General features: G+C 41.7%; 1 long non-coding RNA gene across 1 annotated transcript in view; it reads left to right on the top strand.

Moving 5' to 3' along the window:
• The window catches only part of LOC143526090 (uncharacterized), a 28,221-nt gene extending 11,324 nt beyond the window's left edge, over window positions 1-16,897 (top strand). Inside the window, exon 3 of the long non-coding RNA XR_013133816.1 lies at window positions 15,014-16,897. This is a non-coding gene — a long non-coding RNA (uncharacterized LOC143526090). The remainder of the gene's footprint in view (window positions 1-15,013) is intronic.
• The last annotated feature ends 810 nt before the right edge of the window (window positions 16,898-17,707 follow it).

A 17,707-nucleotide genomic window follows, 5' to 3' on the forward strand; every position in this document is an offset into this window, starting at 1 on the left:
GCAGACAGTTCCCGGAACACACCCTTCAAAATGAAAGAGTTCCCGGATCCTGTTCCGGCAGGATCCAGCTCAAATTAAGCTCTGATTACACCCCTTCTCCATTACCAACATTACCAACATACCCCTTCTCCATCACCAACATTATCAGTAAACAGTAAACATTACCATTTTAATTGTGTACTTATAGTAGCAGGGTTGCCAACTCTCACGCACTGAGCATGAGACACACGCATTTGACCGTCTTCACACGCTCTCACGCCACACATCCGATTTCTCACGCCGAAAAAATCTATTTACCTCTGATCTACATCTATGATTCAATGAGTTACTAGTTCGCTCTGGCGCCAACCACCCGCGAGCGATAGATCGCGATATAATACTTAATTTGTGTCCATTTTACATCCCCCCGTCAACATTTTACGTTCGCCACCCAATAAATAAAAATAATGAATAACATACGTGGAACAATACACAAAGTAAACGAGGTATGTGTAATTTAAGCGCAACGACGTGTCTCTTGAACACTTGTGAGTTATTATGCGTATTTTCAAGTGCCACACAGTTATTCTCGAATGAAGAAGTAGTGGGTTGGCGCACAAGAGCGCATTAGAGGGTGGAGTTGGATGTGGGCGGGGTTGGATGTCCAACTCCGCCTTCCTGCAGGCTGCAGCGAGACATACTTGCTTTATTTCCTAGTTGGGTGTGCACGGTATTCACGCCTTATCTGTGATTCGTGGTTTTGATTAGCTTCGTGTTTGTGTATGGTTAAAGTCTCTGTTCCATTTTCAGGTTCATAGTGTTTTAGGTTTTCAGTTCATGTTTGGTCTCCGTGTTCTCTAACGTGATATCGTGCCTGGCAATACATGTATGTTCTGTTAGACTTCATGTTCATGTATGGCCGTTACTTGCTTCCCGTGTGTTTGTTCATGTCAGTGTATGTAACAATTTAGTTGTAGCCTACTCTTGTTTGGTCTAGTTTTGTACCCTTGTCATTTCCGCTGCCTTTTAGTGTATTAAGCATTAGTTCTCTATTCATCATGCCACGTCATTCGCGGTCCACTCGCGTGTCGTCTGCAAATGTAAGATGTGAAATAAAATCTAATGAGCTTGTACTATCTACTTCGCATTTGTGTCCGCCCCTTGATTGCGCAACAGCCAAATCGTGAAAAAAGTATTTGAATATCTCACGAAAAAAGTAAAATGAACTGAACTTTGAACTAGTTCATAATTAAAATTGTGAACTTTGAACGTGAACTGTTCATGAAATACTTCCACACTACTGATGTAGCTCCTCGTTTAGGAACTAAATCATTCACAGTGTGAGCACTGCTGCTCTCTCCGCTGTTGGCCATGTTTATTTTGCGTGCTGCACGCACAACCTGCGTCCTTACGTCATAATGTCGCGATATAGCGAAATCCTATCGAATAAAGAAATGTACCGGTATTTTGTGAATGATATTATATTGCCCACCCCTAGTTCTAATCTCATTATATGGCTTTGCGCCTCTGTTTTATGTATGTACTGTATGTGTATATGCATATGTGTATTATTGTTATTATTATTTGTCTACTGTCAACGTGTCATTATTTTGCCAGCACAAGTTCATTTAAAATTATATTGATTCTACAGGGCCTATGCTGACTTTTACTTTGCAAAAGTTTGGTCATTCTCCTGTAGAGAAATTTGTTTGTTTGTTCAGCACCGAAAGCTAGTGTTTCCTGTATGTAGTTAACGTATGTGTAGCCGCTTGACATGAATGTCACCTTCTCACAGGTCCACTGCTAAATTGAGTGTGAATTAAGTTTTTGTTTAATCAGCGCTTAATGTCATGCACAGAACATTTCAGGATGCATGGCTTGAAATGGCATTCGGCCTTTTGAATTTGCGTTGAATTAACATCGTTTTTTGACAACATATTCAGGGGTAACAGTAGGTAAATGGTGCCAGGTGCAGGTCCTTGAATTTTAGGAAGTTGGTCCTGGAAAGTCATTGAAAAGTCCTTGAATTTGATGTTAACCAAGGTGTGGGAACCCTGTATTATTCATTATGTGTATTGTTGTTATTTGTATTTATTCTAATGCTTGCGCTCATATATTTAATAAATGGCACACACATATACACATATATATACACACTGCTCAAAAAAATAAAGGGAACACTGAAACAACAAAATATAACTCCAAGTCAACCACACTTCTGTGAAACTAACCTGTTCAGTTAGGAACACGGATTGTGAATCAATTGCACCTGCTGTTGTGCAAATGGAATAGACAACAGGTAGAAATGAGAGGCAATTAGCAAGACCCCCCCTATAAAGGAGTGGTTCTGCAGGTGGGGACCACAGACCACTTCTCAGTACCTATGCGTTCTGGCTGATGTTTTGGTCACTTTTGAATGTTGGTGGACCTTTCACACTCGTGGTAGCATGAGACGGACTCTACAACCCACACAAATGGCTCAGGTAGTGCAGCTCATCCAGGATGGCACATCAATACGAGAAAGTTTGCTGTGTCTGTCAGCGTAGTGTCCAGAGGCTGGAGGCGCTACCAGGAGACAGGCCAGTACACCAGGAGACGTGGAGGAGGCCGTAGGAGGGCAACAACCCTGCAGCAGGACCGCTACCTCCGCCTTTGTGCAAGAAGGAACAGGAGGAGCACTGCCAGAGCCCTGCAAAATGACCTCCAGCAGGCCACAAATGTGCATGTGTCTGCACAAACGGTTAGAAACCGACTCCATGAGGATGGTATGAGGGCCCGACGTCCAAAGATGGGGTTTGTGCTCACAGCCCAACACCGTGTAGGACGCTTGGCATTTGCCAGAGAAAACCAGGATTTGTAAATTTGCCACTGGCGCCTTGTGCTCTTCACAGATGAAAGCAGGTTCACACTGAGCACATGTGACAGACATGACAGAGTCTCGAGACGCCGTGTAGAGCGATCTGCTGCCTGCAACATCCTTCAGCATGACTGGTTTGGCAGTGGGTCAGTAATGGTGTGGGGGGGCATTTCTTTGGAGGGCCGCACAGCCCTCCATGTGCTCACCAGAGGTAGCCTGACTGCCATTAGGTACCGAGATGAGATCCTCAGACCCCTTGTGACACCATATGCTGGTGAGGTTGGCCCTGGGTTCCTCCTAATGCAGGACAATGCTAGACCTCATGTGGCTAGAGTGTGTCAGCAGTTCCTGCAAGATGAAGGCATTAAAGCTATGGACTGGCCCGCCTGTTCCCCAGACCTGAATCCGATTGAGCACATCTGGGACATCATGTCTCGCTCCATCACGTCACGTTGCACCACAGACTGTCCAGGAGTTGGCGGATGCTTTAGTCCAGGTCTGGGAGGAGATCCCTCAGGAGACCATCCGCCACCTCATCAGGAGCATGCCCAGGCGTTGTAGGGAGGTCATACAGGCACATGGGGGCCACACACAATACTGAGCCTCATTTTGACTTGTTTTAAGGACATTACATCAAAGTTGGATCAGCCTGTAGTGTGTTTTTCCACTTAAATTTTGTGTGTGGCTCCAAATCCAGGCCTCCATTGGTTAATAAATTTGATTTCCATTGATGATTTTTGTGTGATTTTGTCAGCACATTCAACTTTGTACAGAACAAAGTATTCAATCAGAATATTTCATTCATTTAGATCTAGGATGTGTAGACAGAGCAAATACACATTATAATCAGTAATATTTATAGTAGAATTAACGTCTCATATATCAGTTGCCCAGTTAGCACGATCCTCCAATCGAAATCGCTCCTCAACGCTCTGCACTCAACACCCGCCACAGACCCATGTTTAAATTTAGCCTAATACAAATCAGTTAGCCTACCTGATAGCGATGCAAGAGAAAGAGCCGAAGCCATTAAACGTGCCGTGGTATGGCGACCAGTCCAGTTCTTAAAGTAGGGTGACTAAACGTCCGTATGTCCCGGGACATGTCCGTATTTCACGTCCTGTCCCAGGGTTTTTTAAGTGAGGAAATGTCCTGGTTTTTAAATTACCTTCATTGGACCATTAAAATTTAAATTTACAGGCACTACGGCCGCACTGCGCTGTGTGTGATGTAATCCCTGAGCCGTGTCAAGAATGGATTATTTATTATGGATTATACTTTCACGAGTGACTGTAGCGCGCGACTCCGCACACCTCGCGTGAACCTGCGCAAACAGCGGAGGCGTTTATACTCGCCGCGTGTTGCAGTGTTGTCTGAAACGATATGTGGTAGTATAAACACCCCTCAAAAACAAGGGAATTAACATTTACCTGATGAATTTTAATGTTGCTTTGTGTTTCAGGTTTGAAAAGTGCTGGAATTTATGCTAAAGTGAGCGCAGCCATGTTCTTAATCAGAATGTAGACAGCATGACTGTCGGTACGCAACATGCAACATCCCTCCCCCCACAGAAAATTAATCGTTTAGACTAGGGATGTCCCGATCCAGCTTTTTGAACTTCCGATCCGATACCGATATTTATTTGCACTTCCGATCCGATACCGATATCGGCCGATACTGGCCTATCCGAGCATGTATTAAAGTTTAAAGTTATTTAGCCAACTTACTTTATTGTCAAACTCATGTTGAAAAGCGTTTTACTCTTGATAACAAGTAGCCAGCTGAATTAGGTGTGTTTGAATAATACACAATGGTTGGTAAGGAGAAACTGACCTGTTTATTTAGCAATTAATAAACTCAAAATAGACAAAATATTAAATAACAAACAGAAATAGCATCAGTAAACCAAGGATTAAAAAGTGTAAATAATATTGTAAATTATATATTAAAAAAAAACACACAACCTGAGTGGAAAATAGTCTATTATTAACATTAACATCCATCAGTGCTCTTGAACAAGTGTAAACCAAAGCTTAAAAAAAATCCGTGCACATATCGTAAACTAATTAAAAGCAAAATGCCTTCTACTCCACACTTTGCTGCTCCATCCCCATCTATACACTCCCTTCAATTCAAACGTTTCTGCCAGTGTTAGTTGTGTAGGACCTTTCTTTTTGTCTTCGGTTTTCATTAGTCATGTTGTTTATGGTGGTATTTCGCTAAATGCTTGATTAGATTGGTGATATTAAAAGTTCTTACAGCTTTACCACAACGCTTGACTTTACTGTGGCATATGTTGTACTCTACCTCTTCGTCTTTGTCATCCTTTAAGGTAAAATAATCCCACACAACTGACCGATAACTTCAAATTTACACGGCGGTCCGAGATGCCACGGAGCTAAATTGGGGCAGAAACTATGCTCGTGTGCTGAAGGTGTGCTGGAAAATGCGGACCGGATTTTACTCTCACTAGCAAAACCCGGATCGGACTTAAAAAAAAACTGGATCGGGAGTCTGGATCGGCATTTTCTCGTGTCTGCCGATCCGATACCGATACGCATTTTTTTGCTAATATCGGCGGCCGATCCGATCCAAATATCGGATCGGGACAACCCTAGTTTAGACTAGTCGACCATAGTCGATAGTTGAATCGATAGAAAAATTCGATAAAAATAAAAGTAATAAATAAAAAGTCGTTAGTGCCAGCCCTACTGCCAACCAAGGACTACCGAACCATTCTGGAGGACCATGTGCATCCAATGGTTCAAACATTGTATCCTGAATGTGGTGCCGTGTGTCAGGATGACACTGCACCAATACACACAGCAAGACTGGTGAAAGATTGGTTTGATGAACATGAAAGTTGAACATCTGCCATGGCCTGCACAGTCACCAGATCTTAATATTATTGAGCCACTTTGGGGTGTTTTGGAGGAGCGAGTCAAAAAGCGTTTTCCTCCACCAGCATCATGTAGTGACCTGGCCACTACCCTGCAAGAAGAATGGCTTAAAATACTTCTGACCACTGTGCAGGACTTGTATATGTCATTCCCAAGATTAATTGACACGGTAAATCACTTTTTACTGCCCCCCTGGTTCCTGGTTCTTGCAGGAGTTTTCAGACTTCAGACCATGTAGTGCAGGGGTGGGCAATAAATTTTTACAAGGGGCCACATGAGAAACCTGAATTGTGTCAGAGGGCCACACAAACAATAATGACGTCATCACAGTGGCTCCGCCCACCTCACGCAAACTTCCGCGAACGGAGGAGGCACTTATACTTGTCACATTCTGTGCAGTGTTCTCCGAAACGATGTGTGTTGGTATAAAGAAACACCCCTCAAAAACAGGGGAAGGAACATTTACCTGACCAATTTTAATGTTGCTTTTTGTTTCAGATTTGAAAAGTGCTGGAATTTAGGCTCAATACTAGGCTCAAATGTTTGAAATTGTAACTACTTCGTTTCACAACAAATAGCCATCTGAATGAACAGTTTTCTTGTATTACGTTAACAAATACGAGCCTCTTGTAATTCTAGGATGAAACATGAAAGAAAGTGAAGACGTTAAGATTGGGCGTTTTGAAAATAAACAACAATTAAATAATGTGATAAAAAAGCGAATTATTCCGGATCATTTTGAATATATGTATAAATCAGTGGGGAACCGTCAGGGCCCTCTACGCCCTCTCAGAGGGCCTAAAAATATTCTTAAAACATAAATATATATAATATAATTTATCCAATTTTATTTTATCTACTTACAGTTTGACAATCGACATCTAAACAATTACAAAAATATAAGCAAATAAATTATTCACCCGTGTCTATTCAATCTGTGTTGGAAGGTGAGGGGTTAAGTGGAAGCCTGTGAGTCTGTGTCTCCCCCTATCAGCACTGTGATGCCCGCTGTTCGTTTACAGAGGGCCTGGCAGTTATAATTCAGCGCAATACCAGTTTCAAATGACAGTAAAATTGACCAATCATATCTTCCCTCTTAGTGGGCGGGCTTAACTGTATGATAATTTCCGCCCGCTGTGGCGACGCTAGCTGTCGTTAGCGTACCACCACTAGCTAGTTCCGATTCATTCCTTTGACGTCCTCGTGCGCGTTGTTTACATATTCCGCTTCCGAGGAACACGGAGCTGTGAACCTTATTTTGTTGGAACCTTATTTTTCTTAAGAAGTTATCTAGTACAGATATTACTGTTTATTGCGTGTCTAAAGCTGTACTGTCGTCTCAGTTTTTTTCTTTATTGCAGTTAATTAGGAGAGGAAACATTTTTTTTTCGGGGGGATGGGAGCGGGCCCAGGTTTAATGGCCACGGTTCGCTACTGGTATAAATATTTAACTTAATTAAGTTTAACGTGCTGGGAAATATTGAAATGGACCTTGAAAGTGACGTATATAATAATAATAATAGAATTTTATTTATAAGCGCCTTTCAAGACACACAAGGACACTTTACAAGGGAATAAGCAACAAGAGTTTATATAAAACTAAAAATGATTAGAATAAATCACCAACAATTTAAAATAAATTATTAAATAACTAAAAACATTAGAAAGAAGCAGCAGATGAGAAAAGAGACACACACATACACACATATACATAAACACATACACATGTATTAATGCTTTAATTCCACCTTGTAAAGGTGTATGAACCCTGCAAACATGACTTTGTTCATTGCGCTGAAGTGCGGCGCGCGCGCGAAGTTACAAAATTCGAGAGGTGCACGACCTTGCGAATCAACAGCGCGTGAGACCCTCCGCCACCGCGATTACATCATTTTTGCCGCGCGGACCCTCGCGCCGCGTCAAGTATAAACCTGGCTTAAACCTAGCTTTAAAGCACTTCTACGGCACTTTCAAGGTCCATTTCAATATTTCCCAGCTGACTCAGGTTCTCTCTAAGCTCGGTTTCTGGAATTACCCCGCTGTTCAGTCAGCTATTTGTTGTGAATCGAAACACAGTTACAATTTCAAGCATTTTCAAGTACTTTAGCCTAAATTCCAGCACTTTTCAAACCTGGAACACAATGCACAATAAAAATTCGTCACGTAAATTTTCCGCCGTTTGCGGAGGTTCGCGCGAGGTGCAACGTACACTCCCGAAAGCCTTAACTTGTCGCTGATCACCTACAGTGTTTCTCGCACAGCTCACACACACGCAGGTACGTCCACACGGAATTAACACAAACGTAGCGCTTTCAAAATAAAAGCGTCACAGTTATATTGCATGCACGACATAGATATTTGTTTCATTTATGATTGGCCTCTCGCGGGCCGGACAGGGACGCACAACAGGCCGGATGTGGCCCGCGGGCCGTAGTTTGCCCAGGTCTGATGTAGTACCATCAGCTGATAAGGTGATTATAGTTGGTGATTTTAATATCCATTTTGAAAATCTGTGTGACTCTTTTAGCATAAACTTTCAAGCAATTCTTGATTCAATGGGTATCACTCAGAATGTGGTTGGTCCTACACATAATTGTAGTCATACTTTAGACTTGGTCTTATCGTTTGGTATTGGTACCATAACATCTAGTACCATAGCCGCGCTCACTGATATTTTACCGGGTCTGAAAAACACTGATCCAACTATAGCTATGGAAGGACTAGAGCGTTTTACCGAGCACGTCGAGACTTCTCTTCGTAGAGCTTTAGAAAAGGTTGCGTCATTACGATATAAGAGAGCCACTGAGAGAAAAATAGCGCCATGGTACAATGAGCACATGCATAGTCTCAAGCGAGCCGCGCGAATCCTAGAGCGTAAATAGCGAAATTCTAAGTTAGAAGTGTATAGACCCCCCATACTCAAATAGCGGCCCGTGGGCCACATGTGTTTTTTTTTTTTTTTTTAGGAATCTTTTTTTTCAATCGCGCTATCCGCTCTCATTTTGAAATCGTGCACCACGATCTCAAGACGATGCCGGGGATTGCCTTTATGGCAACAACAAACAGGTAGCAGACGCTGGCCACCCCACCGTCGACGGTTTACGTTCGACACCCCCCCCCCCCCCCCCCCCGTAACCGGCCCCTTCAGTGATTGAAAAAATAAAATTTGGCCCGTCATCATTTCTACTTGGGTACCCCTGGTATAGACTATCATGGAAAAGCCAGGGTTGCCAACTCTCATGCATTCAGCGTGAGACACGCATTTGACTGTCTTCACACGCTCTCACGCCACACATCCGATTTCTCACGCCAAAAAAAATCTAGTTTATTTACCTCTGATCCATGTCTATGATTCAATGAGTTATTACTTCACTCTGGCAATTTACATTCGCCCCCCGTCAGCAATTTACGTTCGCCACCCCCCCACCCCCCACCCCCCTCCCCCTCAACAATTTACACTCTCTACCCCCCGAGGTTCAAATCTCACTCCAAGTGATCTTGAAAAGTTGGCAACCCTGGAAAAGCAGCCTTATTGAATATAAGCATGCCCTCCATACGGCAAAATCCTCAGTTATCGGATTTAATAGAAAAACATAAAAACTATTCAGGACTCCTAATTAAAACTGTTTACGAGGAGCCATGAACAAATCAATTCACTAATCCCATTAGAGTGTAGCAGTAACAATTTTATGAAATTCTTTAATGATAAGATTGATAAAATTTGGGAAAAAATTTGTCATGCTATCTTAAAGCCTGTCAACATGCCAGTGCACCTTGACAGCTCTGATGCCCTATTAGAGTCCATCTCCCCAATTGGTCGTGAGGAGCTTATTTCATTGGTGGAATCTGCTAAGCCCTCCACCTGCATACTAGATGCCGTACCAACCCATCTACTTAAAGAATTACTGCATAGGAAATGTAGAAACTTTGCTTACCATAATTAACTATTCTCTGAGCCTGTGCTACATTCCCAGTTCATTTAAACTTGCAGTCATCAAATCAAATCAAATTTTATTTATATAATGCTTTTTACAACAGTTGATGTCACAAAGCAGCTTCACAAGTGTCCGAGTCCAAGCCGCCCCCAGTGAGCAAGCCAAGGGCGACAGTGCCAAGGAAAAACTCCCTAAGAGCATGAGGAAGAAACCTTGAGAGGAACCAAGACTCAGGGGGGGAACCCATCCTCCTCTGGCCGACACCGGTCACCATGACAACAATTTAATGAGCGAGAGAGAAAAAAGGAAAAGATGTGAAGGATAAAGTCTATCTTGGTGTAGATTTATAAATATGAGTTCTTTATGCAATTCCTGTACAGTCCCAAACGTCTTGATGGTTGGTAATGTTATACATGAGTCCTTTATGTAATTTCTGTTTAGTCCTATCCATCATCCTTTATCCTTCATCCACACTGGTTAGTCAGGGCAGTGGGTTGGTCCTCCATCATATCTGGTTAGTCAGGACAGTGGGTTGATCCTCCATCATATCTGGTTAGTCAGGGCAGTGGGTTGGTCCTCCATCATATCTGGTTAGTCAGGGCAGTGGGTTGGTCCTCCATCATATCTGGTTAGTCAGGGCAGTGGGTTGATCCTCCATCATATCTGGTTAGTCAGGGCAGTGGGTTGATCCTCCATCATATCTGGTTAGTCAGGGCAGTGGGTTGATCCTCCATCATATCTGGTTAGGCAGGAGGTGGCGGCCCAAGATGGATCTCTGGAAAGGCTCGTCTCTCCTCTTCTCAGTGTTCCTCGAGTAGGCAGGCAGCCATGTGGAGAAAATAAAACAGGGAAAATTAGCTCTGTATAAGGACATATACATGACAGATGAAATTATAAACATTTCTGGAGTGTGGCAGCAACTCCGGCATTAAATTAAATTATTACAGCCTAGCTGAATAAGGCAGACCCAGAAGGTAACATAGACTTGGGGGCATTCTGAGACAATGGCATCCATCCACTGCACTGTCAACAAACCTGAGTGACCACATGCAGTGACAGGATCACAGCACCAGTGCTCCAGTCTACCATAAAACCCTTCGCCTATGAACCCCTGGATCTGTACCTTTATCTAAGGGGGCATATTAGTTATCAAACACTAAACTAAATAAGTGGGTTTTCAACCTAGACTTTGAGATTGAGACTGTGTCAGAGTCCCGGACGCATTCTGGAAGGTTATTCCAAAGCTGGGGGGCCTTACAAGAAAAGGCTCTTCCCCCTGCTGTTACCTTAATAATTGTTGGAACTAATAAAAGGCCAGCACTCTGTGATCTTAGTGGACGTGGGGGTTCATAATAATAAATAAGTACTCGGGAGCAAGCCCATGCAGTGCTTTATAAGTCAATAAAAGAATTTTAAAATCAATACGGAATTTAACTGGGAGCCAATGCAGGGTTGATATGACTGGTCTGAAATGATAAAATGTTCTAGTTCTAGTCAGAACTCTGGCTGTGGCATTTTGAACTATTTGAAGTTTATTTAGATTCCTATTTGAACATCCTGACAGTAATGAGTTACAGTAGTCTAATCTGGAGCTAACAAAGGCATGCACCTTTTGTGCATCATGCTGTGATACTGCATTTCTTAACTTGGCAATGTTGCGGAGATGTAGAAAAGTTATCCTAGTAGTATTATCTATGTATTTATCAAATGATAGGTCAGAGTCAAGTATGACGCCTAGGTTTTTGGCTACTGTGCCAGGTGTAATGGGGTAGTCTGCGAGATTAAGCATTAGATCTGGAATTTTGTGTCTTGCGGCCTTAGGGCCCAGAAGGGGAACTTCTGTTTTGTCATCATTAAGTTGGAGGAAGTTTAGAGACATCCAGCATTTAATATCTCTTACACAGGCCTCAATCTTTTCTTAAACTGAGTTTGTCATCAGGTTTGGCTGATATGTAAAGTTGAGTGTCATCTGCATAGCAGTGAAATTTGACACCATGTTTGTTTATAACTGTGCCCAATGGTAACATATATAAATGTAAATAATAGTGGTCCTAAAATGGAGCCTTGCGGGACCCCATATTTCACTTTTGTACATTTGGATGGAATATTATTGAGCTCTACAAACTAATAGCGATTAGTTAAGTAAGAGTAAAACCATGAAAGGGCTGTGCCGAAGATTCCATTCCAGTGTTCTAACCGTTCTAGCAAGATACTGTGATCTATTGTTTCGAAGGCTGCACTAAGATCAAGAAGCACTAACAGAGATACATAGCCTTGATCTGAGGCAAGGAGGAGATCATTTGTTACTTTGACTAATGCTGTTTCAGTACTATGATGGGGCCTAAATCCAGATTGGAACTTTTCAAATATGTGATTCCTATGGAGATATAGGAATAATTGCTGGGCTACAGCTTTTTCTATGATCTTGGATATAAATGATGTGTTCGAAATGGGTCTATAATTAGATAGCACAGTCAAATCAAGATTTGGTTTCTTGATCAGAGGTTTAATAACCACTAATTTACAGGATTTGGGCATGTGACCTATTGTAATGGATGAGTTAACTACAGTTAGAAGAGGTTCAGTCACAACTGGTAATACCTCTTTTAATAATTTTGAGGGAACCGAGTCTAGTGTGCAAGTAGTACAATTTAAGGAAGAAATTCTTTTCTCTAATTCTGATTGTGGGAATGAATGAAAAGCATCAAGCTTTTCTCCCAATGTAAAATTTAAATCAATATCGACCAAACTAGATGACATACCAGTTGTACTGCTAATAAAACGTTTTATATTTTGTCTAATATTCTCTATTTTATTATCAAAGAAATCTATAAATACATTACTAGTGAGGTTTACTGGAATCTGAGGTTCTGCGCCTGCTTGATTTTTTTAAGTTTAGAAATAGTATTAAAAAAAATCTAGGATTGTTAATCATCAAGCCGCTAATAAAAAAAAACCTGGTCTTAACCCCCATGAACTGTCCAACTATAGGCCAATCTCTAATTCATATTCAAATTTTAGAGAAAGTATTTTCTTCACAACTCTCTTCCTTCTTACAGCCAGAACATGTCTTAGAGTTATTTCACTCTGGATTTAGACCCCATCACAGCACTAAAAAGGCACTGACTAAAGTACTGAATGATCTCTTATTATCCTCTGATAAAGGACACATTTCTTTTCTCATACTGTTAGACCTCAGTGCTACTTTTGACACCATCAGGGTTGCAACTACATACTTTCTGAGGTGTATGCAAACATACTATCGGTGCCCCCCGCACTCCACCCCCCACCCCCACCAACTCAGTAACTAATTTTCTGGCATCAATTTGGTGCCCCCTCTAGTGCAGCGCCCCTATGCGTCGCATACGCTGCATACCCCCTTTTTGCACCACTGCCATTGATCATAATATTCTACTTAATAGGCTGGAGACACTCATTGGCTTAAGAGGTCAAGCACTCTCCTGGTTCAGGTCCTACCTGACAGATCGTTACCAATTTGTACTAGTAAATAACGAATTCTCAGAGTGTTCCAAGGTAAAATATGGTGTCCAACAAAGATCTGTACTGGGCCCCATATTATTCTCATTATATATGCTATCAATGGGCACTAGCATTCGTAGGCATGGTATTAGCTTCCATTGAAACGCAGATGATACTCAGTTGTACATATCTTCCAATCCGAATGATATCACTACTATCATTCGGATTTGGAATGTCCTGGAGAACTGCGTCCAGGACATTAAAAACTCGATGGCATCTAATTTTCTTCAACTAAACTCCGATAAGACTGAGGTGCTGATTCTTGGGCCTAAAGCTGCTAGAAGCAATTGGGCTGATATTCCCCTTACCTTGGTGGTTTTTCAGTAACACTTTAATCTACCACAAAAAGCTTAGGTGTCACTATTGATTCGGATCTTTCATTTGACACATATGTATGCAATGTCACTAATGCCACCTGATCTTCCCTAACCAGCCTCACCTGCCATACATTACCATGCCCCCTTTTCAGTCTTTCTTATACACCTTCCCACCATTTCCTAGTCACGAAGTATTGCCGACTCATGCCGCATACTGAGCATTTCCATTACCTGTTTGATATATTATAATTTCTTCCTGCTGTTTCATGCTGGATTTCTCGATGCAAATGTAGCCTGACGTGTGTCGTTTGTAAGAAATGCCATCTGATCTTCCCTAACCAGTCTCACCTGCCACTCATCACCACGCCCCTTTTCAGTTGTACTTATACACCTTATACATCTCCTATGTTCTGACCCTTGCTCACTCCCCAGATCTCGTCTCCTGCCTAGCCCTTCGGTACCTCCTGGAATCTGCTCTCCCATTATGACCCTGGACCGTCCTGACCACCCCAAGAGAATGCTAATGCTACGAAGCTTGATGCTAGTGCTTTACCTGTCATTTTCTGTACACGTGATTTATGTAAATAAAAGCTGTATACTTCCACAGTTGGATCCCTCTCCGTTTGGTCAATATGTTACATCCATTTACGTAATATTGCCAAGCTTAGACATTTACTTTCATTAGCTGATGCAGAGAAGCTGGTCCATGCTTTTGTCTCATCAAGATTGTACTACTGCAATGGTCTTCTAATTGGAAGCTCTAAACAGTCCATTAAGAAGCTACAACTTGTTCAAAATGCTGCAGCTAGAGTAAATTTTGATCATATCAGTCCCACTCTCTTGGCATTACACTGGCTTCTGATTAAATTGAATTGAATTTAAAATTCTTCTGTTAACCTATAAGGCATTAAATGGTCTTGCCCCACAATATCTGAGTGAACTCATTGCTTACTATAACCCATCTCGCCCTTTGCACTCCCAAAATTCTGGATTTCTCCTAGTTCCAAAGATTTGTAACACTACAGCCGGATGCAGAGCTTTCCCCTTTAAAGCCCCTCAATTATGGAATAGCCTTCCAGATCCATTCCAAGATTCTGACACAGTTCCAATCTTTAAATCTAGACTTAAGACTCACCTATTTAATCAAGCCTTCAGCAATTGTTCCCCTTATAAGGTGTGGGGCTCGGGGGGGCCCAGACGTTGAGATTTCTGGTAATCTGAGATGTTGATGCTGTCATCCAGCTGTGTCATTGAATCACTCTAGTTGTGACAGTGACTTGACTGGAAAGCAATGTCTCAGTGAGTCCTCATGACTGTGGTCACCTCTGAACCTCTCCCTTTAGTTATGCTGCTATAGATTAGCCTGCCGGAGCCACATGCTAATCACTGGCACGTGAGCTGTGTATGTTTAAATCAAAGGCTGTTTAAATTGATGTCCACACACTCAACCTGTATTGTCTATCTTTTTGCATGCTTCTACCCAAGACGATTGCATGCAAGCACCTACAAGCACCTGGGAGATGGTCTGACTTGCTGGTGGATGTACTGATGCCAGGGTTGGATGTGCCATTGCTGCAAGAGGATGTGCTGATGCTCCTACCTGAGGGCCACCACCTGCACTGAAGGGACTGTGACTACTTGGCCAAGGAACAAGAACCTTAACTATAATTGTAGAACGACCTTTTGTCCACAAATACGGACTTGTGCTTATGGGCCGCCCAATGGAGGATGGGTTCCCTTTTGAGTCTTGGTCCTCCCGAGGTTTCTTACTAATCCCCACCTTCATGGGGAGTTTTTCCTTGCCACTGTCGCCTTTGGCTTGCTCATTAGGGAGCTGGACCAGGGCTGGTGGGGGCATTGCCCCCCCAAATTGTGTCTTTGCCCCCCCAAGCACAATGCAAGCAACAGCTATTTTTAAGATTATCTCTGAACCAATCACAAAAATGCATTTTGCATTACAGCCTGAAGATATTTTCTTGCTTTTTCCTGATTGGCTCTTTGAGTCATATAAAATCGGCAGACTGCCCCAAACAGTTCAGTTCCGTAGTATATGTTCTGTTAGTGTGAGCGAAAGGTGAAAAGGTATACTGGTAAACAATCTTCTGAATTTAAACTGACTTTCACATGGTAATATTTGCTTAACTGTTTTTCATTGCTTTGATGTTACTTACCTCTTAGGTGTTGCTTAAATTATTTTATTAGCCGTTAGTGGTTAGGCTAACTTGGTTCTCTTAATAAATCTGCACGAACAGCTGAAGCATTTAAAAACTTGCAGCGTCACATTCTTTGCAGTTTTGTCCGAAACAATATGTGGTAGTATAAAGAAAAAACAAGGAAAGTAACATTTACCTGACGAATTTTAATGTTGCTTTGTTTCAGATTTGAAAAGTGCTGGAACTTAGGCTAAAATTTTAACTACTTCATTTCACAACAAATAGCTATCTGACTGAACAGTTCTCTTGTATTACATTAACAAATACGAACCTCTTGTAATTCTAGGACAAAACATGAGAGAATGTGAAGACGTTAAGATTGGGCGTTTTGAAAATGTGATAGAAACGCAAATTATTTCGAGTATATGTATAAATATTTAATTTAATTGCGTTTAACTTGCTGGGAAATATTGAAATAGACCTTGAAAGTGACGTACAAGTGCTTTAATTCCACCTTGTAAAGATGTATGAACCCTGCAAACATGACTTTGTTCATTGTGCTGAGGCGCGGCGCGCACGAAGTTACAAAATTCGAGAGGTGCTCGACCTCGCGAATCGACAGCGCGCGAGGCTCTCACGCACGGGCAGAGCCACCGCAATTACGTCATTTTCGCCGCGCAGACCCTCACGCCGCGTCAAGTATAAACCAGTCAGCTGTCAGAAACAGCTTTGATGTGTTAACCAGGCTTAAACCTAGCTTTAGCTGACTGCTCTTTCCCCCGCGCAAGCTGTGGCGACTCATGGTTTAAGATTCTTCGCCATCACAGCCAGTATGGTTATATTGTTATACACTTTTTTTTTTTTTTTTTTACAGAATTTGTATTCTTTAGTTTTCTTTATATTTAAATTTCCTAATAATATAAATATTCTCACTCATTCCTATTTCCACGTTTGAATATTCTCAGTCTCTGTATAGGTACATTTGTCAGCTTTGACTTAAATTTGTATTAAAGCCTTTCAAGAAATAGAGTTGTTCTATTAGTAATGGCAATTTAATTAAGGGGGCATATTGAAATTAAATACAATTAGATAATCTTTTTTCTCCATTTACATAATCAACATGTATTTTTTAATCATTGGGTTTTAAGTTTAAGTTCGAAAACATGCATTTTTATTTCTTTACCTAATGCATCACTTTAAGCCAGTATCAATAGTTTGGCTGTCATTATTCATGCACAAATCAAGCCTTGAATATATTTCTGGCTTCAAAAACATGACTATCAACATGCCCCCTCATTATGTTTAACTGCCCCCCCCCCCCCCAAGCAAAGCAGTCCAGAACTGATGCTGATCTGGACCCATATGATTGTAAAACTGCTTTGTGACAACATGTGTTGTAAAAAGCACTATATAAATAAATTTCACTTTGTCTAATATATTATTGTGGTCTAAAACCAGGTGTTTCAGTTTCATTGTCCAACCCCTGTATATCAATGCCTAAAAAACGCAGATATAAGAAATGTGACTTTGCTGCCATCTAGTGCTTAAAATCAGTGCAAATATTTTGACCGTTTACCAGAGTTTTGTGTTAATTCAAAATTCAGAAATGTGTTGATTCCAAATCAGAAATGATTTTATAAACAGAATTAAGATGACAGTGCTCTATAACAGTGTTTCACCCCAGTTTACAATGCCCTAAAAACACAGGCTTGCCAAGTTTTGAAGATCGCTTGGATTGAGATTTGAACCTGGAGGAGGTGGCGAGTGTAAATTGTTGACGGGGGGAGTGGCGAACGTAAAATGGACACAAATTAAGTATTATATCGCCGGTGTTTGGCGCCAAAGCGAACTAGTAACTCATTGAATCATAGATATGGATCAGAGGTAAATAAACTAGATTTTTTTTTTGGCGTGAGATATCGGAAGTGTGGCATGACAGCGTGTGAAGACGGTCAAATGCGTGTGTCTCACGCTCAATGCGTGAGAGTTGGCAACCCTGAAAACATACTCTCTGCAACTATGCCAC

This window comes from Brachyhypopomus gauderio, chromosome 1, assembly GCF_052324685.1.
Source record: "Brachyhypopomus gauderio isolate BG-103 chromosome 1, BGAUD_0.2, whole genome shotgun sequence".
Lineage (NCBI taxonomy): Eukaryota > Metazoa > Chordata > Actinopteri > Gymnotiformes > Hypopomidae > Brachyhypopomus > Brachyhypopomus gauderio.